Source organism: Melozone crissalis, unplaced genomic scaffold (genome assembly GCF_028551555.1).
Source record: "Melozone crissalis strain CALT ecotype California unplaced genomic scaffold, PUWL_Pcris_2 ptg000066l_1, whole genome shotgun sequence".
NCBI classification, from domain to species: Eukaryota; Metazoa; Chordata; class Aves; order Passeriformes; family Passerellidae; genus Melozone; species Melozone crissalis.
Window position 1 is genome coordinate 6,747,886 of NW_026535844.1, and position 26,973 is coordinate 6,774,858.

The 26,973-nt window shown below is 49.7% G+C and overlaps 1 long non-coding RNA gene and 1 pseudogene across 1 annotated transcript; both read left to right on the plus strand.

Moving 5' to 3' along the window:
• LOC128945567 (zinc finger protein 208-like) overlaps nt 1-26,973 on the plus strand; it is a 324,996-nt pseudogene that overhangs the window by 253,595 nt on the left and 44,428 nt on the right.
• On the plus strand, nt 4,951-17,254 carry LOC128945539 (uncharacterized). The gene is made up of 3 exons (XR_008483881.1): nt 4,951-5,028; nt 16,413-16,471; nt 17,193-17,254. It is a non-coding gene; the product is annotated as an uncharacterized LOC128945539 (long non-coding RNA).

Below are 26,973 nucleotides of genomic sequence, written 5' to 3' on the forward strand. Positions count from 1 at the left end.
GGGCGGCTCGACGGGTCTGCAGCATCCGTCGTCTCTCCCAAGGCGACTCAGAGGAGGAGGATATGCGCAGCTCTGTCCACAAGGGGCAAAGCTGGGGGATCCGGTCCTCGTGGGAGCCTTTAGGGCCTGCTGATCCCCGTCAGATGGTGCCCCTCCCACTCAGTCGGCCTGGTCTCACCGCCGGGGTCGTCTCTCATGGTCAGGGCGAGAGGCTCCGAAGGTGTTCCGCGTCTCTGCAGGCTCAGCATTCGGCTCCTCACGTCCAGACATCACTCCAGTCTCTCAACTCTTAGGTGGCTCGTTGTTTTTGGGGTTTCTCTGTGAGTTTGGAGTCGGGGGTCCCACAAAGCATTCTGGTCTTGAGAGTCACGTTGCATAACCCCGCCCCCCCCACCTTCTCAGGTATCTTCCCTATTCTGAGAAAGGTAAAACTTAGCCTCGGGCAAGGCTCTGCCAATACAAAAGGAGCGATTAGCCTCAACGACCCGTGATTACAATAACAAAACACGAAGAACTTTGGCAGCTACAGTGCTCTGGCTGCCTTTTTGTAATTTTCTCACAAAAAAAATATTAACTGAATTTTTGTTCATAACAGTTTTTTTCCTGAAGAATGGGTTTGTAAGGCTAAAACAATTAAATGCTGCCCAAAAAGTAAAAAGCAATAGATGTGATACATCTCGTGTTAAAATTGGTCTAGCTTTTCTTATTTAACTAACTGTAACTCACAGAAACAAGAATTTGCCTCTGCAGCTATTAGTGCAGCTGGATAGAAGAAGAGGCTGCTGTGGAGAAAGCTTTTAGCTTAACCTAGAAAGTTTGGAAAAAAAGCAAATAGTAAAAGTTAATGCAGTATTTTTTTATCTTTCTTTTTTTACTATGCTATTAAGAAGTCCTTTCCAGGTACTACTGAAGCAACAATCAGAATCATTGTTGCAGAGGGTGAATTCATGCCAGCAGAATCAACAGACTTGTGAAGAAACCTGAGGAATGGACTATCACATTTAAACTGGGTGATACCGAAGTGACTTTCCAATGGGGACTGAGTGGTAATAGTTTGGGAAAACCCAAATGATCCAAGAAATGTACAAAGAATAACACTGAATTAAGAAATAAGATAATGCTTATATCACTGGTTTCGAGCACTGCCTGAATGAAACATCTCCTTGGGAGAGGAAAACTTCAGATAGAAAGATCAAGACTGCTTTTGTATTCTGACCTTAGCCTGAGAATTGAACAGGGGAGAAGGGGAATTGCCATTTCCATTAGTAAACTTTATTTGATTCATTCCAATACTGGACACACTATCTGGGTTATAAGTAAATGCTTAAATTGTGAGAGTAATTAGTATTGTAATTCACAAAATTTATGCTCTTGTTGCAAAAAGAGTGTTAAAGTAATAACTTGGTTTTGTGGATGGGAATTATTAGTGCCTGTTGAATGAGAGATACCTGAGGAACAGTAAGAGACCACAGTTAAAGAGTATCAAAAACAATTTGCCTAGAAATTAGTTAAGAGAAGGTGACAAGAAAATAGAGGGCAAGACCAGATTGGCCTCTGTATTTTGCCACCGAGAAGATCAAATAAACCTGCTGTGGGTTGCAACCTCACAGGCATGGGAGGTGGGAGTATAAGCCATACTGGACCTCTGTTATTCCTGTTTCCAGCACTCATTTGTTGTCTTTTCCCTTTAGGGATATCAGCAAGATTGTGTCAAAAATGCTACAGAAAGCATCACATGGAAAGAAACCAAAGTTCCTCTTTTATTACACACACCCATGTCAACAGCCACTGTTATAACCCATCCAAATTAAAAACCTGTAGGCAAAATAGAGTAAATTATTAGATTACAAGAAACTTAAGAAAAAGTGGCAATAGATTTAGAACTGAATGTCCAAAAGGAGAGAGATGGATTTGTTTTAAATTTAATCTTGAAGATATGGTTCAAGATTATGTAAAAAAACAAATAATAAACGAAAAGGTAAAACCAGCACAGCCATCTAACTCTGTATTGACTCCAAATTATCTGTTGAATTGTATTACAAGACTCCAAGCAGTTATAGAAATGATAGCAAATACGGCTACCACCTAGGCATTAGAGTTAATATTAAGCTAGCTAAGCCAAACGAAAACTGTAGGGTATTAGAATAGGTTGGCTTTAGACTATTTATTAGTCAAAGAAGGGGGTGTTTGTTGAAAGTTCAATATATCAGATCGTTGAAAATTGATGACCACAGAAAAGTCATTCTAGCAAAAGCAAAAGAAATCAAAAAGAAAAATACATATGCATATAATAACCCAGGAACCAATCCAAAAATTAGAAAACAATGTTAAAATCCAGCTGGTGGGGTAATGTATTAGAAGAAATTAAGATCTTTCATTTTGTGTTACGACTGTTTTTATATTTCTTACTTGTGTAATCCCCTGTTTTATTTCACCAGCATAGTCCAGAAGATACAAGTAGAAAAAAATATTCCTCAAGCCAAATTATTTACAAAGAATAAGAGTGGGGATTGTGAAAAATGCATGTATTTTATGATTGGTTTTTCACAAATATTAAAATGAATATTGTAAGTGTTGTGTTAGAAAATAATGCTGTATTAATTTTCTTAAGTAATGTGTTAAATATAGTTTTAGGTTATAAAAATAGAAACTATGCTATGTAAGATGCTTTGTTTAACAGAAAGGGCTTGCAGTGAGATAGCAGCCACAGGACACCTAGATCTTTCAGAGAAAGGGAATTTTTTGCCTTCTTATCAGAAGAAATGAACTTCTTCCCGCCTTGGAGGCGCTGTTAGGATTAGAAGGAAGAAGTTGACACTGACCAGACAGAATCCTGTATTTGAATGGGATTTATGCATCATGTATGAAGTGTATGAATATGCAACAGGCTATTGTTCTTAAGGGCTAATCCTTTGTTAACGGGGGGTTTTTTTCGGGCTCCTGCTGGCCACAAAAGGTACCCGGACATCAGTAACTCTTTCTTTTTATTGTCTCATATTGTCTAAATTCAATTTGTCCAAATTGTTACTATTCTAATTGCGTTACTATTTTTATAACCATTTTATTACTATTAAACTTTAAAAATTTTAAAAACAAGTGATTGGCATTTTTCACAGAGGCAAATCCCATCTTCTCCTTGTCCGCCCTCCTTCCTCTCCTCATTCTGTCCATCCATGTTCCTTTCCCATCTCCTTCCTCCCTTGTTCCCTCTTGTTCCTTCCTCTCCTCCTGCCTTTTCCTTTTCCCTTCTCCCTGTTTCTTCTTCTCCTGTCCTTTCTCCACCAGGCACTGTGCTGCAGACAGAGACCAGGGAGAAAAAAATCCCTGCCACAGAATCTCATGGAAGAGGCCATTTGGAACGGCTCCACGGCTCAGGAATGCAATGGGGAGGAAAAGGCCCAGAGATCCCACACGAGGAGGGGCTGCTGTGGAGAGTCAGGGACAAGCGTGCGGAAGAATTCGGGCTGTACGGTCAGTCAGGACACCCCCCACCCGGCAGTCAGACCTTTGCTCCGTGCCTGGGCGCACCCAGCCGGACGTGAGCAGAAGGAAATGACACTGACTGCCCAAGCCATAAAAACCCGTGTAACCCAGCAATAAATGCCATTTGCTGTCCACCACATTGGTGTCAGGAGCATATGGACCGAGTGACCCTGGGCTTTGCGCCACCGTGCCAGAATAAGAACCAGGTCGCCACGCCTTGAGAAGGCAACAGGCTGCAAAACTAGCCCGGGGAGCTGTGAGGAGGTAAAAGCCTCCCTGTGCTAGGAAGGGTGTGGGGAATGTGAGAAGAGCTTCAGGCAGAGCTCAGCCTATTCCTGGTGCCTCCAAAAACGGCGGTGCCAGATGCAGAGATCCATGGGGATGCAGAGATCCCCCTGCAGATCCATGGGGCTGCGGAGATCCCCCTGCAGATCCGTGGGGCTGCGGAGATCCCCTTGCAGATCCACGGGGATGCAGAGATCCCCCTGCAGATCCACGGGGATGCAGAGATCCCCCTGCAGATCCATGGGGCTGCGGAGATCCCCTTGCAGATCCACGGGGATGAAGAGATCCCCCTGCAGATCCACGGGGATGCAGAGATCCCCCCGCAGCAGCCACGCTGAGCACGGCGATGCCTGAGAGGAGGCTGTGACCCCGCGGCCAGAGGGCCCCGCTGGAGCAGCCTGTCCTGGCAGGACTGACCCCGGGGCACAGTGACCCACGCTGCAGCACTTGGAGGGGGCTGTGCCCCGTGGGATGGACTCAGCTTGGAGAAGTTCCTGGAGAAGTCTCCGGTGGGACAGAGCCCAGGGTGCAGCAGGGGAACGACTCCTGTCCCTGAGCAGAGGGAGAAGCCCCGGGGCATGAACTGAGCCCGGCCCCATTCCCTGTCTCCGGCACCGCCGGGGTAGGAGGCACAGCTGGAAGGAGGGAGGCGTAGGGGAAAGCTGCATTTAAGGGTCTTCACTTACTTCTCATTATCCTGCTCTGAGATTTTGGAGGTCTCTGTCAAAAATCTCTCCCCTCCCCCACTCATCCACAGGGCTTTGGGGCGGTTTTCCCTTTTTGGGGGAAATCAAAGCGATGCCCTGATGCTCCTAATTAGGGGTAGGAGAAGTCAGGCTCCAGGGCTTCCCGCTGAGCCAGAGACACCGAAGCGACAGTGCCGGGAAAGCCGTGGCGGGAGGTGCGGAGAAGTTTGTTTGTGTTTTCAGCTCAATCCCCCTCGGGCCCGGGCCCGTTCCAGGGCTGCTCCTCAGCTCCAGCTCTGCCCTCACGCAGCCCGGGGGGCCCTGAGAGCGCGGGGCGGGGCTGTGCCGTGCGCAGAGCCCGCCCCTGGCTGGGATTGGGCGATGGTGCCGTCAGTCGTGTTTGTGGCGCGCTGATTGGTGGGAGCGGGGCGGAGCAGGGCCCCGGTGGCGGGCTGAGGGCGGCCGTGGCTGGGCAGCGGCGCCATTGTCGGAGCGTGTGTGCGGTCCCGTGCGCGGCGGCAGCGGCCGGAGCGCGGTGAGGCGGCGGCGGAGCTCGGAGGCGGCCGCAGCGCAGGTGGGAGCCGCGCTGGGTTGTGCGGGGGCTCGGGGCTGGCTGCGGGCCTCGGGGGCGGCAGGGGGCTCGGGCGGGTTCGTTGTGCCGTGTCCGGCCCGTGTTGCCGCTGGCGTGAGGGCGCTGCGGGAGCGGCTGCCCGCGGTCTCCTTGCGGCCGCTGCCTCGGCAGGAGCCGCTGGCGGAGCAGCGCTGGCTCGGCCCGGTTGCTGTGGCTGGGACAGAGGGGGCTGCCCCGTGCCCGGGGCTGTGCGGGGAAATTCCCGTGGCCGGAGGTTTCTGTGCGCAGAGGAGACAGAGGAGTCATGTAAAAGTGACTTTATTGCTGAGCAGAGGGAGAGGCCGTGGGGCATTTGCCGTGCGCTCTCTGCCATTGTTATAGTTCGCAGCCTCCTTTTTATCCTCATTTTCCCGGCTGTGTCTCCCTCTCCCTTTGCCCACTGGCTGAGGTACTTGGAAGGTTCAGACTTCCCAACTGCTTGTCGTCCTTAATGTGCATCCCTACTTTCGTACAACAGTTGATATTCATGCCTCTGTTAAATTATTGTTCTTCTCGAAGTTCAGGAATTTAGCGGGACTTTCTGTGAGCAGCAATCCATGTTAATTAGTAACATTTATTGAAGCTGATGGTTTCGCCGTTTCGCCCGTTATTTCCTTATCTACGAGTCCCTGGCCCCTCGCTCAGCTGCTGAATGAGCTGCACTCTCAAGGTGTGGAGCATGGTAAAAAGATGAGAGTTGCTGTAGCACATCAGAGGAGAAACAGCATTCGTTTAACCCATGGTCTGCCAGGGAGCCCCAAAATCGTAGCTCATTCCCATCCTTTCCACATTTGGACCAGTACATGAGCTGCTTTCTTGTTTCCGGTTTTTTTTTTTCCCCACCACTTTTCCTTTGTCATCTATTTGCCAACAGCAGTTTGAGTAATTTAATTTTCCACAAACTCCTCCTTTTTCTGCTAACAGATGATCTGATCCCATCCCATGGTGAAGTGTTGTGTTCCTCATTTCAGTGGATTGGTCGGCAGGAAGGTCAGGAGCTGGAGCTGTCTGGTTGGTTATTATTCTGAGCAGAGCTTGTAATCTAATGATGCCATTGAAATGAGAAATGGGTTCTGTGGCTCCTGATATGAATTGGTTCGGGTTCCCAGGGGCTGGTCCATGGTGTTGTAGGATTTGTTCTGCTGCCCATTCATCTTTTCCCCATTTTTGGCTGCTCTCTCCAGCCATGGCTGCATCAATTGACTGCTTTTGTCTAATTAAATCATCAAAACCTTGGATTCCCAACTGATTTGCCTGAATATTTGGTAGCAAAAAATCCTGGGTGCTCTAATATACCCTATAAACAGAGACAGTGACAGCACATGTTGGTGTGGGCAGAGGGATGATTCCCCCCATTTATTTATAGTGAAGTTTTCCCAACATTCTCCATGTGCTGTTTCCCTTTGCAGTTTCACCCCTTTGTGTTGCAGGGTCAGATATCCTCCCCCTGGGCTCTGCCTTGAGCTGTGCAAATTCCATCAGTGCCAGCAGGCAGAGCTTGGGGTGAGGGGCAGAGGGAATCAGCCCAATTCCTGCCCCAGGCAAGAGACCCAGGTGCATTGTCCACACTTTGCCCAGCAGTGTTCATTTGCATTTCTAAAGCTGCTCTGGAGGCTGCCTGGAATGGAGCTTCTCTTCCAGGGCAGCCATCTGGTGAGTCACATGTGGCCCCCCCAGAATCTGCTTTTTTAAAAAAAACATATTAACTATTTATAAGTGTAAAGTGTTACTTTTAAAGCTGTTCAGTTTTGCAAAATGCAGCATAAAGGCAAACATGGAAACACCCAGACCAAAACTTGATGCTTACACTTCTGTCCCAAACCTACCTGACCATATAAAGTGGGAATGTTATGAAAATTTTTCTCATATTGTAATTTTGTCACTGAAACTGCAGGGAAAACAAAAACTCTGCAAGAATCTCTTTAGTTTTAGAGAGTCAAGGCATTCCTTGGTTCTGGCCAGGATGTGCAACAGAAATAATTTCTTTCACAAATAGCCCGGCTGTGCAGAGAAAATCATTCCATGCCATGTGAGTTTTACTCGATTTTTCCTAAACTTTATGTAGAACCGATTTAAATCCACTGCTTTAATGTTCATTTATTCCAAGTTGTGTAAGTTTTTAGCATTTGGTTTCCTGTTGGACCTGGATTCCTTCCCCTCTGATGTGTCAATTTGGTCTCCACCCTCCTGGATTTCCTTCTCAGCCTTTTCCAGCCCAGGTGTCTCCAGCTCTGCCGGGGGCAGTGCCTGGGGTAGCTGTTGGTTGCTGTTTGCTGCTGGGAAATGTTGATGTTTTGTTGCTGGTCGTTATCTCTGTGCTTGTCTTTTGGGCTATTCCCAGTCTGTTGGGATGTTGAACTCATCTCCATTGAGTGGTGTAACACCCCTTAAATAAAACCTTTAAAATTCCTTTCCCCAAGGCAAAGACAAACCAAGCCTGAGCAGAGAAATAAGATTTAAAAGAACCAAACTCGGTACATTTTGCAGCAGTGCAGTGGCAGGCAGCCCAGAGTGTGGGTGTCAGTGAGCCCCAGAGTGGAATTGTGCCGTGGTGTTCCCCAGCAGCTGTGGCAGTGCAGGCCCAGCCAGCGCTGAAGCTGCAGCAGTGGCAGCAAGGCTTGGCCCCAGGGGCTGGAGATGGCAGAGGAGGGTGGCCAGGATTGCAGAGGATTCCAGGCGAGGATCTGTGGGCAGGCGCAGGGGCTTGGCCCGCTGTGGAGCCCTGGCTGCTGCTGCGTTGCCTTCAGGGCAGGCTCAGGGGCGGCCTCCCATCCTCCTGCTGCGGGCGGGAAGTGCAAATCTGCGGGGCTTCAGAGCCCTTGAGGCCAGGCTGAGGTGTCCCCCCGTGTTGAGCTGTGCTGGAGGCTGTTTCTGGCCTCAGGGACACTTGGCATGGGCCCCTTGGCCACCAGTGGTGCTGCTTTGCACTCCTTGGGCAGGAGCCGATGTCCTGGCTGGGTGTTGGCAGCAGCAAAGTGCCGGGGCAGGCTGTGTGCCAGCCCAGCTTGCTGTGGGAGAATGTGCCTTGATATCTGCTCCAGTGGTTGCTGAAGCAGTGAGAATTGCTTTTGCCCCCCTGTTAGGTGCCATGGTGTCAGCAGAAGATATTGAAGCCTTCCTGCTCAGGGCATTTCAGTGCCAGGCTCTCACAGGCACCCACAGCTGGGCGGGTTGAGCTGAGCATGGGGCGGTGACCTGCACTGTGTCTGATTCCCCTTCCTTAATAACAGCCTGTCTTGTAGCTCTTTTCCCTTCTGCTGCCCCTGCAGAGCCATCCACAAACACATTTTCTCCCTCAGGCCAGGGAATGTCCCATCATCAATCTGTCCCAGCCTGGGTCTGGAGCTCTGTCCCTTGAGTGCAGTCCTGGGTTCCTTGCCAGCCCCTCTCCAGGCTGTTCAAACAGGAGGCTGGGTTGAACCCTTGCCCTGTCCTCAGTTCTAAATCCTCTTGTGCCATTGAACAAGTTTCATACTGTAATAACCGAGCCCTGCTCATCCATGTAGAGGCTCTTTTGGTTGTCAGACCTTTAACTTGATGCCAGACTTGAACTATAGGATATCCTATGTAGGGTTAAACATTTTAGCACAAGAATTCCTTAGGCAAGACCCTGTTTAACATCCACCTGTAATTCAAATTCTCTTTCCCTGTCTGGAAGGCCCAGGCCAGCCGCCTCAGTTAATCTTCATTTTAACACTTGCAAATTCTGTGTTTCCTCCTGCTCTCCATCCATCCAGTTTGTTGACTGGCAGGATAGGAGTGTTGTAGGGAGACACCCCTGGCTCCAAAAGCCCTGCCTTTAACAGGGACACAGTACCAGGCTGTGAGTCCTTCCTTCCCTCTCTTGGAACAGGGTATTGCTTGTCCTGGTTGCTTTAAAGTAATTTGTAGAGGCTCCATATCTAATTTTCCCTCTTTCCCTGGGGCTGCCCACACTTCAGGTTCACTTCAGCATGGGCCTTGTCAGATTTTGGCAAAAGGTAGAACAGAACTGGCCTCTGTATCCCTTTTGCAGTATTAAAATCCAGCTCTCCAATTCCTTCCTAGTTAATTACATTCACAGGAGGAAGAAAAAGCAAATCATTTATTTTAGACCTATCCCCCACAGCTTCTAATAGTGGTTGAAGAAATCATACCTGCTTATCTTTCCCACTCATTCCCTTAAAAATTAAAACATTCCTTTACTATTTTCTCCCTAGGTCTAGGATTCAGAGTGGATTGAGAGGCCCCTGTGTCCATCAGGAAATGCCTGCTCTCAATGCAGACCCACCCTGAATGTTCTCAAGGGCTGCAGTGTGGAGGGTCCCTGGTGTGATGGGAGCTGTGACAGCCCTGCCAATCCATGTCCATCAAGGGGTGGACTTGCTGGTCCTGAGGGTGCTGTTGTCTGTGCTTGCAGTGTCCTTGTGCCCTGCAGCTGGAGCCCTGGTTCCTTGCCAGGGGCTGTTTGGGTGGGCTCTCCCCTGGTGAGGAGGGCAATGCCTCTGCCAGGTGCTTGTGGCCGAGCCGTGCCCTGGGTGCTGGGGCCCCCTTGGGCCCTGGGCTTGATCCCTCAGGGGCTGTAGGAGCTGTGCCCTGGCCTTTGCCTTCAGCTTGGCCTTTTGCTGCTCCCTTCTTGCCCTCACCTGCTGTGCCTTTGTGCCCAAGTGCTGCAGGGCCTTCTTGTGCCCCTCCTGCAGCCCCCCTCAGTGCCTGTGGGTGCTTGTGTTGCTTTACAAGAGAGGTGTCTGCTCAGGAAGGCAGAAATAGCCTCTCTTGGAATGGAGAATGTAAACCCCCTCCCTCTTAATTTTTAGACTAGTGAAATGAAGGGGCTCTCAGGCAAAGATATGGGAATAGGAATACCAGTTCTTTACTAGTGTGTATAATGAAGCAAACAAACACCAACAGCTGCGGCACTGACAGCAAACAGAGCCCGGACCCAGTCCCGGCCTTTGGGCTGCGGCGCTTTGCCCTTGGGTGCAGTTCCGGGCACGGCCGGCAGGGGCGCTGGTGGCTCCCGCGGGGCGGGGCAGCGCATCCCTCCCATGGGAACCTCTGTGAACGGAAATAGAGCAATCCCTTCATCTAACTCTTTCACTTTTTACTTTTTACTTTCTCTAGCCTTTCTCCCGTGTTTTGAGAAAGAATTTGGAGAGGGCTGCCTTTTAACTGAGCTCCTAGTGTTTCGATAAGGAGCCATAATAAAGTTCAACAAAGACAAATTGGAATTTCAAGTAAATGAGGAACAACTGATTACAGCTTTAAGCCTAACAATCAGTTGTGTGGAACCCAAACCTGAGAATCACAATTCCGAGCGAATTCTGAGCGAGACGTACCCATTAGTCTGGGCTACTGATATACCGGGAAGATCAAAACAAGCAACACCGATTGTTGTTGAACTTAAAGTTGGGGCAAAACCAGTGAAAAGAAAACAATACCCTCTGAGGATAGAAGACAGGAAAGGGATTGAGCCCATAATCAAAAGGTTTTTAGAACTAGGGTTATTGGTAGAATGCGAATCGGATTTTAATATGCCAATCTTGCCAGTAAAGAAACCTAATGGGGCTTATAGGCTAGTTTAGGATCTGAGAGTACTAAACGAAATAACCAAGACATTACATCTGGTAGTTGCTAACCCATACACGCTTCTAACTAGACTAAAGGATAATTTGGCCTGGTTCATCGTATTAGATTTGAAAGACGCATTCTTCTGCCTTCCCCTAGCCCCCGAGAGTCAAAAGATTTTTGCTTTTGAGTGGGAATCTGTAGATAGAGGAAGAAAGACTCAACTTACCTGGACGATATTGCCCCAAGGATGGAGCAATTCCCCCACGATTTTTGGGAACCAGTTAGCCAAAGAATTAGAACAGTGGGAAAGGCCACTGGGAGATGGCACCCTTCTGCAGTACGTAGACGACCTCCTAATAGCAACAGTGACAGAGGAAGAATGCATTGAATGGACTATTTCCTTGCTAAATTTCCTGGGTTTAAGTGGATATCGAGTCTCTCAACAGAAAGCACAGCTGGTGCAAAAGGAAGTGGTGTACCTAGGATACGAAGTCTCCAGAGGACAGCGATCCCTGGGAGCAGCTAGGAAAGAAGCCATCTGCCAGATGCCTAAACCAGAGACGGTGAAAGATCTACGCGCCTTTCTAGGGATGACAGGTTGGTGTCGGCTATGGATCTACCAGTACGGGATACTCGCTAAACCACTGTATGATTTGTTGAAGGAAACCAAGAATGTCCTAGTTTGGACTCCCGAAGCAGAAGGGGCCTTCAAGAAGTTAAAGTTGGAGCTAATGAGAGCACCAGCCTTAGGTCTCCCAGATGTATCAAAACCATTCTGGCTGTTCTCCCGTGAGCGACAAGGGATGACCCTAGGGGTCCTAGCACAGCAGTTGGGACCACATAAGAGAGCCGTAGCCTACTTCTCCAAGCAGCTAGATGAAGTAAGTAAAGGATGGCCAGGCTGTCTGAGGGCAGTAGCCGCAGTGATAATTAACATAGAAGAGGCCAGGAAGCTCACGTTGGGTCAGAAAGTGACTGTGCTAGTATCTCACGCTGTGTCGGCTGTGCTGGAACAGAAAGGCAATCATTGGTTGTCGCCCTCCAGATTCCTAAAATACCAGGCCATCCTGGCTGAATCAGATGACGTAACTATTCAGATAGCTAACATTGTGAACCCAGCTTCATTTCTAGAAGGGAGAGCCCCAGCAGAACCCATCGAACACGACTGCCTGGAAACAATTGAAGCCGTCTACTCCAGTCGCCCGGACCTCAAAGAGGAGCCGTTCGAAGATGCAGACAACTGGTTTTCGGATGTCAAACCCTTTGCCTGCAGGGACTTCAGCCCAAAAGGCAGAACTGATAGCTCTGACTCGAGCCCTGGAATTGGCGGAGAACATGCAAATTAATATATGGACAGACTCTAAATATGCCTTTTCCGTTGTACATGCTCATGGAGCCATCTGGAAAGAAAGAGGACTGTTGACTACACAAGGGAAAACAAGCATGCAGAGGAGGTTCTGCGATTGCTAAAGGCGGTCCAACTCCCAGCACAAGTGGCCATAATACATTGTAAGAGACACCTGAAAGGTAATACTATTCCAGAAATAGGGAACAGGAAGGCAGATACAGAAGCTAAATTGGCTGCCACAAGGGCTAGGGAAGTGAAAGTAACGGCCCTAATACCAGGAGAGCTGGATACCAACATCCAGCCAAATTACCAGGAATCAGATCATAAATGGATTCAAAGAAATAAGGGCAAAATATTAGAGAATGGTTGGGGTCAACTGGAAACAGGGCAGTTAGTAATACCAGGAAACGTGATGTGGCAGTTTATAAAAGAAGAACATGAGAAAGCCCACTGGGGCTTGGATCCGCTCTATCAGTACCTGCAAGCTAGGATAGCAGGACCGAAATTATTTACCGCCATAAAACATGTCACATCCCAGTGTGAGCGATGCTTGAAAAACAACCCGAATACAGGGACTAAGATACACCAGGGAGCAATAAATCGAGGTAGATTTCCAGGTGAAGTATGGCAAATTGATTTTTCTGAACTCCCAAGAAAAGGGGGGTTTCGGTATTTGTTGGTATTAACTGATACATTTTCTGGGTGGCCTGAAGCATTCCCTTGCAGGACAAATAAGGAAAGAGAAGTAACTAAAGTATTGTTGAATGAAATTATTCCACGGTTTGGAGTACCGAAGAGCATTTCTTCGGATAGGGGTACACATTTCTGTGCAAAAGTAGTGAGAGCAGTAAGCAAAGCATTACAAATTAAATGGCAATTACACACACCTTACCGTCCACAGGCCAGTGGGCAAGTGGAAAAGATGAATCATCTTATCAAACAGCAAATTGCCAAAATATGCCAGGAGACTAATTTGCAGTGGTATCAAGCTTTGCCTATTGCTCTGCTGAGGCTGAGAGTCAAACCAAGATCAAAAGAAAGGTTAAGCCCATTTGAAATCTTGTATGGTAGACCTTATGCTATGCAAGTTGTAAATGGGGACGCCATAGACCAAATTGGTAATCAGTACATTTACGATTATGTAATTACGGTGGGGAAACAGTTTGATAAAAATGCTACTGTAATGATGGAGCACCAACCTAAACAACCTGATTGCAAATTGCATCCGTTTAATCCCGGTGATTGGGTGTATGTTAAGAATCTTTTAGGAAAACCCCTACAAGAGAAGTGGGAGGGACCTTTCCAAGTGCTGCTGACTACCTTCACCACGGTTCGGATCAAGGAGCGACCTACGTGGATCCATTACTCACGGGTCAAGAGAGCTCCGGAGAACAAACAAGAAGAGTAGACATCATGGCCCTGACTCCACCTCAAACCTTTACAACTCTGATCATTGGACTCTTGATAAGTATAGCCTTTCCCCAAGACTCTGCCCCAATAGACCCATGGTCTTATGCACACCAGTGTATCCACCTGGAGTTGGGAATGAGGGGACCCTATTTCGAAGTTTATGCTCTGCATAACAATCAGCCATACGCGAGTAAAGTATGGGATCAGTCCTCCATGGTAGCATACAAGGGAGACCAAATCCAAATTGGGTGTCGAGAGCTTGACCCGGTAGAAGGAGAAACAAGGCGGCTAGTATTAACAATTAAACCCTTGATGCCAGCCTCTGAACATAACCTAATTAACTTTTAGTCCAGTGAAGATGGACCAGCCCACTGTCTGGACCCAGCAAAAGAGCCCAATCTCATGCCAGTGGAGTGACTTCCGGGAAGATCCACCCGGATCACAACCCCAAAACTCGGTAATCTATACAGAAGATTCGCTTGGGGAACCACATCCTCGAAACATAACCTTTGACCCCCACCCTCTTCTCTCTCCTGCGGGAAAGATCGTAGTATGTAGTGGTCCTGAGGAAGGGAGAGCACAGTGTGAGCTGGCATTTAGATTAGACCAGTCGGTGATGTTCACATGTGAAAGGGAGTTGAAAACGCTGGAGCGGGGTTTTGGCTTCCCTAGGCGTGCTGTCCAATATGAGGTGGCATTATCGGGAGACATGATCCCATTGTATCCAGATCTAGACTTACCCCAAGAAACCACTCCACCGGTGGAATGTAAAATAGTGCATAACCTGACCTTTATAGGACCTCAGGTGATAAGAAAATCTAATGAACTAAAATTATTGTTAGACCCCACTTATTCTCTGAAAAAGGTGCGGATGAACATTCATGCCGATGTTACGTATTTGCAGAAGGATTGTCGACCATTTATACAGCAAAGCCTCAAGGGATGGAATGCATGGCTAGCAACAAGGTCTCATCACAGAAGGGCACAAAGAGATCTGAGTGGGTGGGTTGGCACCGGATTCGGTATATTAAACACGATAGATCAGGAGGTATTAGTGAACAAATTAAGTACCGTCACGACGAACCTGGGAAAGCTTAAGATGCCCCTCAGTTCATCCATGCTTACATTAGCAGAAACACAATCGCTAGTAGTAAAACTACTAACCATGGTAGCAAACCATACTGCAGAGGATTTTGTGAAGCTCGCTGATTATACAGGGGAACTCAGCAAAGACATTGCACTCGCTATTCAATGCTCTCAGACGCAACAATGGCTACAATCCGTAGCGGCAGGAATAATGAGAGAAGGAACGTCAGGTATATTACCTCAAGAAATAAGGGAAACAATATTAAAGGACAATCATACTACACAATTTGAGAAGGATCATCAAGCCTGGTGGCAATTAGTAAATTTCACTTATGAGCCCCAACAAGAACACATTGAAGCCTATGTCCTCACCATTAGTGCGGCAGAAGAAAGAGCTATCTTTCCTGTCCTCACTCTAGGGACAATACATCAGGATGTCATTGTCAGGCCAATAGACCATAATGTCTGGGCCAGTTATGACTATACCAAAAAGAAGTGGCAATCGATTAGCACAGAAGCATGTATACCCAGAGGACAATTAGGCTATGTTTGCGAAAACGCTGTGGTAGAAGCAGAAGATTTATGCTTAGATGCCGAGAATAGTCTATGTACCTTTGAAATGCTTCCACATAATAGAACACAATCACAAGTTTACTATATAGGGAATGGGTGTGCTTGCGTGAGGACAGCTTGTGACAACGTCACTATAGATAGTTGCCAGGAAGAGACTAACGATACTAACTTTTGTGTATGCAACTTTACCAAAATAGTAGGTTGTGATTTTCATTATACTGTCCCAATAACTACTCAACAGCTAATTAACGCAGATTTTAACCTATATCAAGAGATTCCCAAATTACAAATAGGGATGGACGTTAAAATTCTTAAAACAATGCTCGCACATCCTAAAGTTAAGGAATTGGTGCAAAAGGTGAATCAAACGACTAAACGAATGGTATGGCAGGTAGAACATGATTCAGAGAAAATAAAAATGTCCTGACCAAAGTAGAACAAGTAGGCCAGCATCATTGGTGGGATATCTTTACAGGATACTCCCCAACAGCTACACAGGTCTTCAACTACCTGGTGCACCCAATGCTAATAGTAATTGTAGCTCTGTTACTACTAACCCTCACAAATATTTATATGTGGTGGAGACTAAGAATTATTATGAAAAGGACCCAAATGGTTTGGGCTATGGTACGAGCGTATCAGCGCCCTATAGGATCAGGACTTGACGAAAGAATTCGTAAGTTATAAGAAAAGGGGGGAAATGAAGCCCCAAAACGGATAGCCTTCAAGAAATAATGAGTTAAAACATGGAATGAGAAACATTCGAAGAAAGCATAGCACTTAGGAAACATATAGAGCAATAAATCGGCTAAGGCATGGAACACAATGACAGGAAAGAGAGATAGGCATAGGGGAATTGATGGGCTAAGCATGTTCAGAGCCAACAATGTCAAACTGACCCTAAGAGCCTTGCCAAGCCATGGGACCAAGCCAAGTACACCGGGAATTGGCCATATTAGGACAGGAGTTCAAAAGTTTAAGGAGGAAGACTCATCAGGTGACCCCTGCCCACGATGAAGGCAACCGGAACGACCACCAAAATGATCCTCAAAAGAGATGTCTCCGCCCACACCACGCCTCTTATGAATATGCATGCAAAAACATGATTATGCATGTGATATGATGTAACTTTATATTCAAAACTCTATAAAAGGCTTGCTTTTGTTACAAGATACTCAGAAATCCCTTTTGTGATTTCTCCGACGCGTCGTAATAAAATACCTCCTGTCTATGCTGACTTAAATTGAGTCTCTTAGGCAGTTATTCTCGGCTTTTGGGGCAAAATTCGGCATCACCTAGATGGCCAGTGACTTGTAGAGATGGACTCGGGCAGAGGGAACTTCAAACTCAACATTCTCATCCCTTTTTTTCCCCAAACCAGGATTTCCCTTTGCCAACTTCTTGGAGGCTGCGAGGAAGAGGCCTGGGACACTGACGAAGGTGAGGAGGAAGTCAGTGTCTCTGGATTCTTAAAATCAGATGGTTTTGGGAAAGCTGCAAAAGACAAGCCTCAGAGACATTAGAAGTGATTTGAGCTTTGCAGCAGCCAATAGATTGGTCAGCAGAATAATTATATAAGAAGTAGAAATTAAGGAGAAATAGAACAATGGTCTGTGTGCATTAACGCTTATCTAGAATAACTCCCTAACCTGCTGAAAAGTGTATCTAGCAAGATATTGGGAAGTTCCAAGATTAATAATGGAGCTCTGTGCATTGTGTTTTAGGGTTACAAGCAGGTATTGTATTTGAAATAAGCAAGCATTGTTTTAACCGTCAATGTGCTTATATTGCTTGGATAGAACTATGGTCAATATGCTTTTGCTTTGTGTGATTGGTCAGAAACTTTTTAAAGTAAATTTTAACGTGAAGTTCTTTTTCTGCTACCTGTGATATGAGCTGCTGACATTTTGCCATTGTCATAACCAAGTAATGATACAGATGTTGGAAAATCACACAGCTCAGGACGCATTCCCAGCAGTCCAGTCCTGTTTGTGATTTGCGCACAGCCCCGAGCTGGCGATGAGTGCCCCTTTCCCCTCTGTGCTGCTCCATCTCCCAGCCCAGCACGGCCCCGGCTGCAGCTCAGCGCTGGGGGGATCTCCTTGCCCTTGCCTGTGGCATGGAGGCAAATCCCATCCTGTCCTTGTCCTTCCTCCCCCAGAGCAGGAGCTGAGCATGGAGAGCAGGGAGGACAAATGCCCGCGGCAGAACCTGGTGGAAGAGGCCGTTTTGAGCGGCTCCACGGCGCAGGAAGCCAACGGGGAGGAAAAGCCCCGGAGATGCCACACGAGGAGGGGCTGCAAACGCAGCCGGCGGGGATCTGAGGGGGAAAGAGTGTTGCCTTCTGATACAAGGCAAGGCGACCTGGTTCTAAGGCTCAGCACGGCGGCCCAACTCTCCTGGGCCGCTCGGGCCAATGACACACGCAGACATCAATGTGATGGACGGTCAAAAGGCCTTTATTATCTCATCTCTTGGGTTTTTATAGTCTAAGGGGTCTCTACGTCAAAAGGGGGTTTGTCCTCCTTACCTGTGGTCAGTAAGGAATGGAAAAGTACTGGGTAAGGAATGGAAAGTTACTGGTATTCGGTTAAGGGAGGCTACATTCCTATGTTAATTTCTTATCTACGGGGAGCAGATGGTCTTATCTAAGGGGAACTGAGGGTCCTGCCTTTCCATTACATCTCGAGATCTTCCGCAGCGCCTGTCCCTTTCTACCACATCTCCCCCCCCCTTTTCACAAATGAATGAGGTAGTCATGTACTGGAGTGAGGTATAAGGTTGTAGTTCGACAAGGGAAAGGGGTCTTGGGAGACCTGAGTAAGCTTTTGCCAGACAAGTTCGGAAAATCTTGTGACTGGCAGTGTACCCTGGTTGAATTCCCTGGTTGAATTCACAGCAATTGTCGTCGGCCTAAGAACAGGATGTTGGCCCGTTCCAGGCGGTTCTGAACGAACGAGACCAGCTTGTTCAGCAGGCATGGTCCGAAGGTGACTGTTAGCAACAGCATCGCCAATGGACCTATCAGGACAGAAATCAGAGTGGTTAGCCAAGGTGATTGATTGAACCAGGACTCGTACCAGCCCTGTTGGGCCTCCCTGTCTTTCTGTCTCTGAGCCAGTCGGTTCCGGAGTTCTGCCATGGAGTCTCTCACTACTCCCGTGTGGTCTGCATAGAAACCTTCAAGGCGGCACACAGGCCCCCTTGCTGCATGAACAGGAGGTCCAGGCCTCGCCTGTTCTGCAAGACCACTTCTGAGAGTGAGGAGACTGACTTCTCTAGAAAGGAGATGGATTTCTCGATCCTTTGCAGGTCCTCGTCAATCGTTGCCTGCAGCTGGGACAGTCCTTGGTGTTGGGTCGCTAGGGCTGAGACACCCGTGGCCGTTCCGGCTGCTCCCAGGCCGAGCAGCATTGCGATAGTTATACCTGTCAGTATCTCTCTTTTGTGGATCCGGCTGGGTCCCTCGAGGAGATGGTACATTTCTTCGTCTGAGTGGTACAAGACCCTAGGAACAATCAGAACTTGGACACAGAAGTCGTTAGAGTCATTGAATTTGTGAAGGAACACACAAGGGCTCACTCCGGATCGCTGGCAAACCCACATCCCAGACGCGGCTGGGATTGCCCACTTATTGTTTCTCCTGTTAGGCTTGACCATTTTGGCGCAGTGGTTACCTCCCCGCTTAGCTAGGGTTGAATTGCCAAAGCATCTGCCTTTGCCTGTGACTTGACTCAGGGTGATTCCTTTGCGAGGGGTGTCCCATCTGCACTGGTGAGGGGCGTCGGCTAAGGAATAACTGAAGGGAGTGTTTAAGGCGACTCCTTCGTAAAAGGGGGGTTTGACATCGTAACAAAGCCAGCAGGACTCGGTTAGGTTAGGGTTAGATTCGTTCAGGGATACAAAAGTAGCTTCTAACATACGAAGGATTGGGTCTGAGTCCGACTCAGTTAAGCGGCTCATCTGAAAGGTTTCCGCTTGACCGTTCGGGACTTCGCTGACCCCTGTGGGTAAGGTTTTGGGGTAGGTTACGTTTCTCCCTTTCGGCACGCTTTTAATCGCTTTGTTGGGTCCGACCGCTCGGGGTGCTGACGGTTGGAGCCTGATAATTTGCACGTTTGCCCTCTCTTCTGGCCCTTGAAGGACCACTGTCCACGTTCTGCCTGTGGCCCAGCTAGGGTGATCTGGCTGCAAGACCATCATGTTGTACTCAGTGCACGCCCGAATTCTAGGGGCTTTATGTTGGTTTCGATGGAAGTTCCTGTGAAAGAAGAGGGGTAATTTGCAACCGATGGGTGCCCAGGTGAACTGCAAGAATTTGTCTGGCTCTTGTGGATCCCACCCAGGCCCCGATGGTCTGGCATCTGTAACTATGGTTTCGCAGCCCCAGTGCCCACAATATCCCCACCCTGGGCTATTGCAGTAGCTTTTCCCAGGGTTTGAAGCTGGGCACCAGTAGGATAGGTACGAGTGTGCGACGTGTGGGGAATAGGGGTTTACCCTTGGCCGTCCCGGAAACAGGTCGGTGATGCGGAGCACGAAGGATGGGGTGTTCGGTGTGGTGATTTCTCTGAGTGTTTTGCCCCTACTCAGGTGTTGCGCGACCCACCTGAAGGGCTGATGGGGGTAGTGGTCTGGGCTGGCTTGCCCTCCGACGACGAGCCCCCACAGCAAAATCACACAGAAACACCCTTGGTGCTTGGGTCTCCCCCGTGCGGGTCTCTCGGGTGCTGTCTGGCGGCTTGGTGGTCTGTCACTTTCGTCTGGAACCGGAAAGTACGCGTCACGAGGACGTCCCACGAGCAGGTCCTGTAAACAGATACTCACAATTCTCGTCAGTCTCATTCTGCTCGCTATGAAGGTCTGGTTTAATCGACTTAAGTGGACACCACCTGATTTTGCCGTCCTTTTTGACTGCTGCATACCCTCGCCCCGTGAGCATCAGCCTCCAACCCCGTTCCCACTCGCCTAGCTCGTTTCTGATTACCACCTGTGGGCCCTCTTCTAGCGTTCGAGTGGCCCAGTGTTTTTGGACGGGACTGTTTGTTTCATCTCCCCTAGGGAATTGATTCAGTGCCAGCAAGGCGGTTGTCAGTATACGTGCCTGATCTCCTGGGGGAATGGCATTGGCAAAGCCCTCTGCTTTTGCCAACACTTCTATCTTGGTTTTCAGGGTTTGGTTTGCTCTCTCTACTATGGCCTGCCCGGTACTGTTATGTGGGATGCCATGCACTAGCGTGATGCCCCATTTCGAGGCGAATTCCTGCACTTGTTTGGATTTGAAGTTGGAGCCGTTGTCCGTTTTGATCTGCCTGGGGATACCAAGCCAAGCCATGGCTGTCAGCCAGTGCTGAATTGTGGTTTTGGAGTTGGTTTTGGGGTGCTGCGTGGCTACGATCGCTCTGCTATAAGTGTCTACTGTCACTGCAAGCCACTCTCGGGGCTTCAATATTTCGCACCAGGTGAAGTCCGACTGCCAGATTTCTGAGGGCTTGAGACCTCTCGGGTTGACTCCGTAGGTCCAAAGGGGTGACTTCTGGCAATGAGGGCAAGTGGCTACCACATGTTTGGCGTCCGCCGTCGAGATTCCGCATCTCTTCGCCAGTGCTTTGACTCCGATGTGGAGCGACTCGTGCAGTTGACGAGCTCTTTGCAAGGTCCAAACGCCTTTTGCTGCGGCGTCCGCTTTGTCGTTGGCGATCTGGAAGTAACCTTTGACTGGGTCATGGCTGTTGATGTGGATGACTGACACGGTGCTCTGTCGCGAGGCAAGTGCTTCTTCCAGCATTAGGGCTGCTGCTGATGTTGGCATTCCTGGTCCTGCCATAGCTAGGCAAAGCCTTGCCACGAATATGGAGTCCGTTACGATGTTGAGGTGTTCGTCTTGGAAGAGTCCGCACGCCAAAACCACTGCTGCTGCCTCCAGCTGTTGCACTGACAGTGTGGGGTCACACGCTTTGACACAGTGCCATTGCTCTCCTGCCTGCCACACTGCTGCTGCGGTTGAAGTCGTGGACGAAGCGTCTGTGAAGACCGTTGGTCCTGGCTGCGGTCTGTCCTTGACCCTCGGTGGCATGTCCATGTCGACTACGGTCAGCAGCTCAGTCCAGGGTGGTCTGGAGGCGTAGGTGATTTCTCCTCCGAAGCCGGAGAGAGCAAGGGCCAGGTACTCCGATATTGTGGCTGACCCCTTGGTCGGCTGCTTGCGAAACGGAAGGTGGATGCTTGTCGGCTCGGTCCCTAGGTGTTTCAAGGCGAGTCTCCTACCCTTCATGATGAGGCTGGCGATGCATTCGATTCCTGGGGAAAATGCACGAGCGGGTCTTCCGAGGACCACCCATTGGATCGGTCGGGCCTTTTCTGCAAGTCCTTGGGCCAGTGCTCCCACTCCCCCCTTCGGTGTAAAGTGGACGTACAGGTCCAGTGGCATGGCTGGGTTCCACCTGGCAAGCGTGCCAGTGGCCATCTGGTTTTCGATGAAGTCGAGGGAGCTCGTTGCTTGCGGTGTCAGCTCCTTGGGATCCCAGGGGTTCTTTCCTTTCAGGAGGTCGTACAGAGGGTCCATGACCTCGGGAGGAATCAGGACGATGTTGCGAAGCCACTGCAGCAATCCCACTAGGCGTTGCACGTCGTGGAGCGTCTTGACGTCTCGGTTGATCTTCATCTCGGGGGATGTCACGTAGGAGCTTGTGATGCCCACTCCCAGGAAGGTCACACAGGGTCCTCTCTTGATCTTTGCGCTCGCGATCTCGAAGCCGTTGGCCTGAAGGGTTTCCGTGATTGTGGTCACCAGGTGATCTACTTGGCTTGTCGATGGTGCTGCGACCAGGATGTCGTCCATGTACTGGATGATGGTCGCGGTGGGATAGGAGTGTCGGACTGGCATCAGTGCTTTGTCCACGGTGATTTGGCATATGGTCGGGCTGTCGACCAGGCCTTGCGGAAGCACTCTCCATTGGAAGCGAAGGTTGGGCCGTCTCGCATTTGCAGCGGAAGGAGGCTGAGTGTGACCTGCGCGCCCCCTCCCTCTCCTGTTTCCCCGGGGCCAGGATCTACAGTCCCTAGCGAGGCGTCTTCCCACATCTCCTACAGGTCCCTCTGGGGCGTGCTTGGAGTGAGGGTGCTGCCAGGGAAAGCTGTGCCGGCTGGGGACAGCTCGCTGAGTTGCTGCCCTTCCCCAGAAGCCTGGGCTAACGCGGTCGTCTTGCCACTCCTGCTTAAATGCAATCCGCCCCGCCCCGTCAAAAAGCATGCGGCTTATTTGCGTAATATCAAAAGTGAGCAGACTGTTATTGCTAGAAAGGTCGTCCTCAGGAGTGGGCACTACAGCTGAGTTGATCCCTATTTCTGAAATCCCTTTGGCTTCTTTCGGGTTAACTGGGGTATATGCCCTTTGTTGGTTCCCCCGCGCTCCGGCAACCCCCACCGGGAAAGGGTGCATGGAGGCTGCCGGTGCCCGGTCCCCACAGGCTGCTTTTATTTTTCCCCCATCGGTGAGTTTGTGTTGCGATTGTTTCCCGATATTGTTTGAAGCTTTATTCGGTTTCGCTTGAAACCGCATTAATTCTACTCTCTCGGTTTCCGAGTCCCAGCCGGGCTCGGTCGGCTCTTCCGAGCTGTCTGAGCAGCTGTTACTTGACTCTGAGCCGGAAGCTGACTGCTGGTACATTTCCGGCGCTCCGTGCCGTTTTGTGCGGCTCCGACCCCGCTCCTCCCTTTGGGGGTAGTGCCGCTCCCTCCCCCTGGGCTCCCCCCGCCTTCTGCCGGGGGAGGTCCTTGCCCTAGAAGGACCTAATTTGAATAGAGCGCTCTGGTTGGTCTTGCACTCTACCGCGGGGAGCGACCCCCCTCCCCGCTCGCCCGCGCATGCGTTGTTAAGCGAGCTGACCGCGCTTCAGCCCCTCTCCTCCTCCTTTCCGCCCTCACCATGTGGTTCGGCGCCATTTTTAAACGCACATGGCGGGGGCGAGTTTTTACCGATCCCGGCAGGGTCCGAGAATCCGGCCGCGTTCCGCGCCTTCTCCGTGGGTCCCTGCCAGAGGCATCGCGCGCGCTGCTCTGCCTCCTGTGCTGGATCGGCGACCGGCGGGGAAGGGACGGATAGAGAAACCGCGGTTTTTTCGGATGGTTCCGCAGGGGGGCTAGGATCCGGCGGGCTCCGTGGGAAGGTCGGGGGGTCTCCTGGGGGCTCCGGGGGGTCTCCTGGGGGCTCCGGGGGGTCTGGGCTTGGGCTCGGGAAGGGGTGGAACGCGCCCGGCCCCCGCATGTTCCCGCCGTCAATCCGATCGCTCTCAGAGGCGATTTGTGTCGCAGCCCCCACCCCCAGCTTTGGTGTAGCTAATAAACCTGTACGCGCGGCTTTCCGCGTCTCCTGTTCTTCTAACGTCTCGCGTGGGGCCTCTTCTACTTTCCCCCACGCTCTGAGGTTTTTACCACTGCCTGCGGACTTAGAGTCCTCTGCTGAGGCGGCAGTGCACTTCTCCCGCGCTTCCGAATATAATATATTTACCGGACGTCCGATCGTCCCCAGCTCTAGGAGCCTTGCAATAGCAAGATTAGAGTTCCTGAGCTCACCTTTAATTCCCCATTGCTCATGAGCCTGACTTACGACCTTTGCTGTGGATTCCATGGTCCACGCTGGTCCGGAGGCGTCCCTCCCGCTGTGGTCAGACCTGCTGCCAGCAGCCGCTGTCCTCTTCCAGGAGAATCCCCGTTCCCCGGGCGCAGGTGGGCTCCCGGGTTTCGGCACCACTATGTTGCCTTCTGATACAAGGCAAGGCGACCTGGTTCTAAGGCTCAGCACGGCGGCCCAACTCTCCTGGGCCGCTCGGGCCAATGACACACGCAGACATCAATGTGATGGACGGTCAAAAGGCCTTTATTATCTCATCTCTTGGGTTTTTATAGTCTAAGGGGTCTCTACGTCAAAAGGGGGTTTGTCCTCCTTACCTGTGGCCAGTAAGGAATGGAAAAGTACTGGGTAAGGAATGGAAAGTTACTGGTATTCGGTTAAGGGAGGCTACATTCCTATGTTAATTTCTTATCTACGGGGAGCAGATGGTCTTATCTAAGGGGAACTGAGGGTCCTGCCTTTCCATTACATCTCGAGATCTTCCGCAGCGCCTGTCCCTTTCTACCACAAAAGAGCCAGCCTGGGCCGGGAAGGCGGCCGGAGATGGAGCCAGAGCTCGGAGCTGGTGCTCCATGAGCAGCTCCATGATGGGGAGAAGCCCCACACGTGTGTGGAGTGTGGGAAGAGCTTCAGATGGAACTCCAACCTGATTGTGCACCAGAGGATCCACACTGGGGAACGGCCCTACGAGTGTGAGGAGTGTGGGAAGAGCTTCAGCCAGAGCTCCAGCCTGATTGTGCACCAGAGGATCCACACTGGGGAGAGGCCGTACAAGTGTTCTGAGTGTGGGATGTGCTTCAGAGAGAGCTCCAGCCTGATCAGTCACCAGAGGAGGACCCACACTGGGGAGAGGCCCTACGAGTGTGATAAATGCAGGAAGAGGTTTCCGACCAGCTCCAGACTCATCCGGCACTATCGGATTCACACAGAGGAGAGGCCCTTCCAATGCCCCGACTGTGGGAAGGGATTCAAGTACAACTCCACCCTCGTCACCCACCGGCGCATCCACACTGGGGAGAGGCCCTACGAGTGTCCCCAGTGTGGGAAGAGCTTCTCCAGCAGCTCTCACTTGACTCGACACCAACGGAGGCACCACTAAGGGAAGCCCTGTGAGTGCCCCGAGTGCGGGCAGAGCTTCGTGCGCTGCTCCAGCTCCATCCCCCACTGGAGGAGGCACTTTGGGCACAGCCCTGGTCACTCACATTCCCTGTGATCCATGTTGGGAACACACCTGGCTGCTTCGCCTTTTGGTTTGGCCTTAATTTTCCTCTGCTTCACCTTCATCCTTTAAAAACATCCAAAACTGGGTTAAATGAAGGAAATTGATTGAATATATCTGAAGTTCCATAATTTCTCAGTTGTTTTAGAGGGAATTTAGGATTTGGGGACGTTTTCTGTGTGGAGTTCTGCTGTTGCTAAGAGGCAGGAATTTGATCTCACCCTTCTTGTGTTGCTAAGAACTCCTCCCCTGACCCCAACCACAACTCCACCCTTGGGATACCCTGTAAAAACTCCATGGCCCTTCCTGTGCCCTGTCTTTGGGTGGTAAGAAATGGATTCCCAAAGGATCAGCCCTTTTCCCACTGAATTCCCAAAATTTCAGCTTTTCCCGCTGGATTCCCAGAGGATCAGATGTTTTCCCACTGGATTCCCATAATTTCAGCTTTTTTCCCCTGGATTTCCAGAGGGTAAATCTTTTCCCACTAGATTCACAAAGGATCAGCCCTTTTTCCATTGGATTCTGAGAGAATCAACCTTTTTCACTGGATTCCCAGAGGATTCTGACTCTGTCAGTGTTGTTTTTTGTTTGTACTACTGTATTTGTATTTTTAATTTTTCCTAATAAAGAACTGTTATTTCTACTCCCATATCTTTGCCCGAGAGCCCCTTAATTTCAAAATTAATTATTATTTTTAAATTATAATTATTATTACTATTTCTATTACTACTACTAATCAAGGGGAGGGGGTTTACATTTTCCATTTCAGTGGAGGCTCCTGAAATGAGGAGACACCGCCAAGGCTGGGCCATGTAAAATAATTCCTGAAATATGTAAATTAGTTTTTTGACATGCATGAGGGTCAATGAATATGCAACAGGGTGATGTAATTAAAACCAGATGAATTAAGGGTTGCCCCCGAAAATAACTGGGGAGTCTTGCTGGCCATAACAACCTGTGCTCGACGGTCCTTGTCTCCCATGACATCCGCCTGTTGCATATTCCTAGACTTTTTGCATATCCATAAAGTACTTTACATATTCCAGGAACAAAATTGGCTTCATCCTGTTTGGGGGTCCCATCTCCCTCCCAGCTCAATTTGGGACATCCCATTCCTCTCCCAGCTCAATTTTGGGGTCCCATCCCCCTCCCATCTCAATTTTGGGGTCCCGACCCTCTTTTCCCCGCTCTCCCTCCCCTTTCCGATCATTCCCCCAATCCCCTCCCCCGTGTTTGGTTTTGGGGGCTCCAGGCCCCTCCTGCTCCGTTTTGGGGTCCCGACCCCGTTTTGGATTAATTTGGGGTTCCAGCCCATCCCCATGGTCACCTTCCCCTCCCTCCCCAAATTCCGCTCCTGGCAACTGATGAGTCATCAGCGAGACACACTCTGATTGGCTGGAAATTACCCCGCACGGTCTCTGAATATTTACCGCAGTGAGAGGCCTTGGTGTGCGCCCGGCAAGTGATGAGTCAGAGTGGGGCCGGGTGCTGATTGGCTGAAAATTGCTGGGCGGGGCCAGTGCTCTGGGTTTGCGCCCAGCAAGAGGGTCGTCGTCAGTGCTGCGCGTTGTGATTGGTCGGGATCTGTTTTGGGGGGGAACGGGAAGAACTGAGTTTACTTGGGGTTTACTTGGGTGTATTTAAGGTTTGTTTGGGGTTATTTATGGACTATTTTGGGTTTATCTTGGGTTTTACTTGGTTTATTTCTGGTTTTTTTTGTGGTTATTTGGAATTATTTTGGTTTATTTGGAAGTATTTGGGTTTGTTTAGGCTTATTTGGGTTTTTTTGAGCTTATTTGTTTATTTGCGTTCTTGCGGTTAGTGTTAGTGCATATGGGGTTTTTTTAGCTGTGCTTGAAATCATGTGATTTTTGGGTTTAATTTGGGGTGTTTTTTTGATTTTTGGGGTTATTTGGGTTTGTTTGGGGTTATTTGGGGGACTGTTATGTATTGTTTGGGGGTTTTGGGGGTTATTTGGGGTTTATTTCGAGTGTTTTGGGGATATTTGGGCTCATGTGGGGTCAAAAAATCCAGGAATGTTTCTCCTGCAAAACATGAGAATTTCTCCGTTAAAAATCCGAGAGTTTTTCC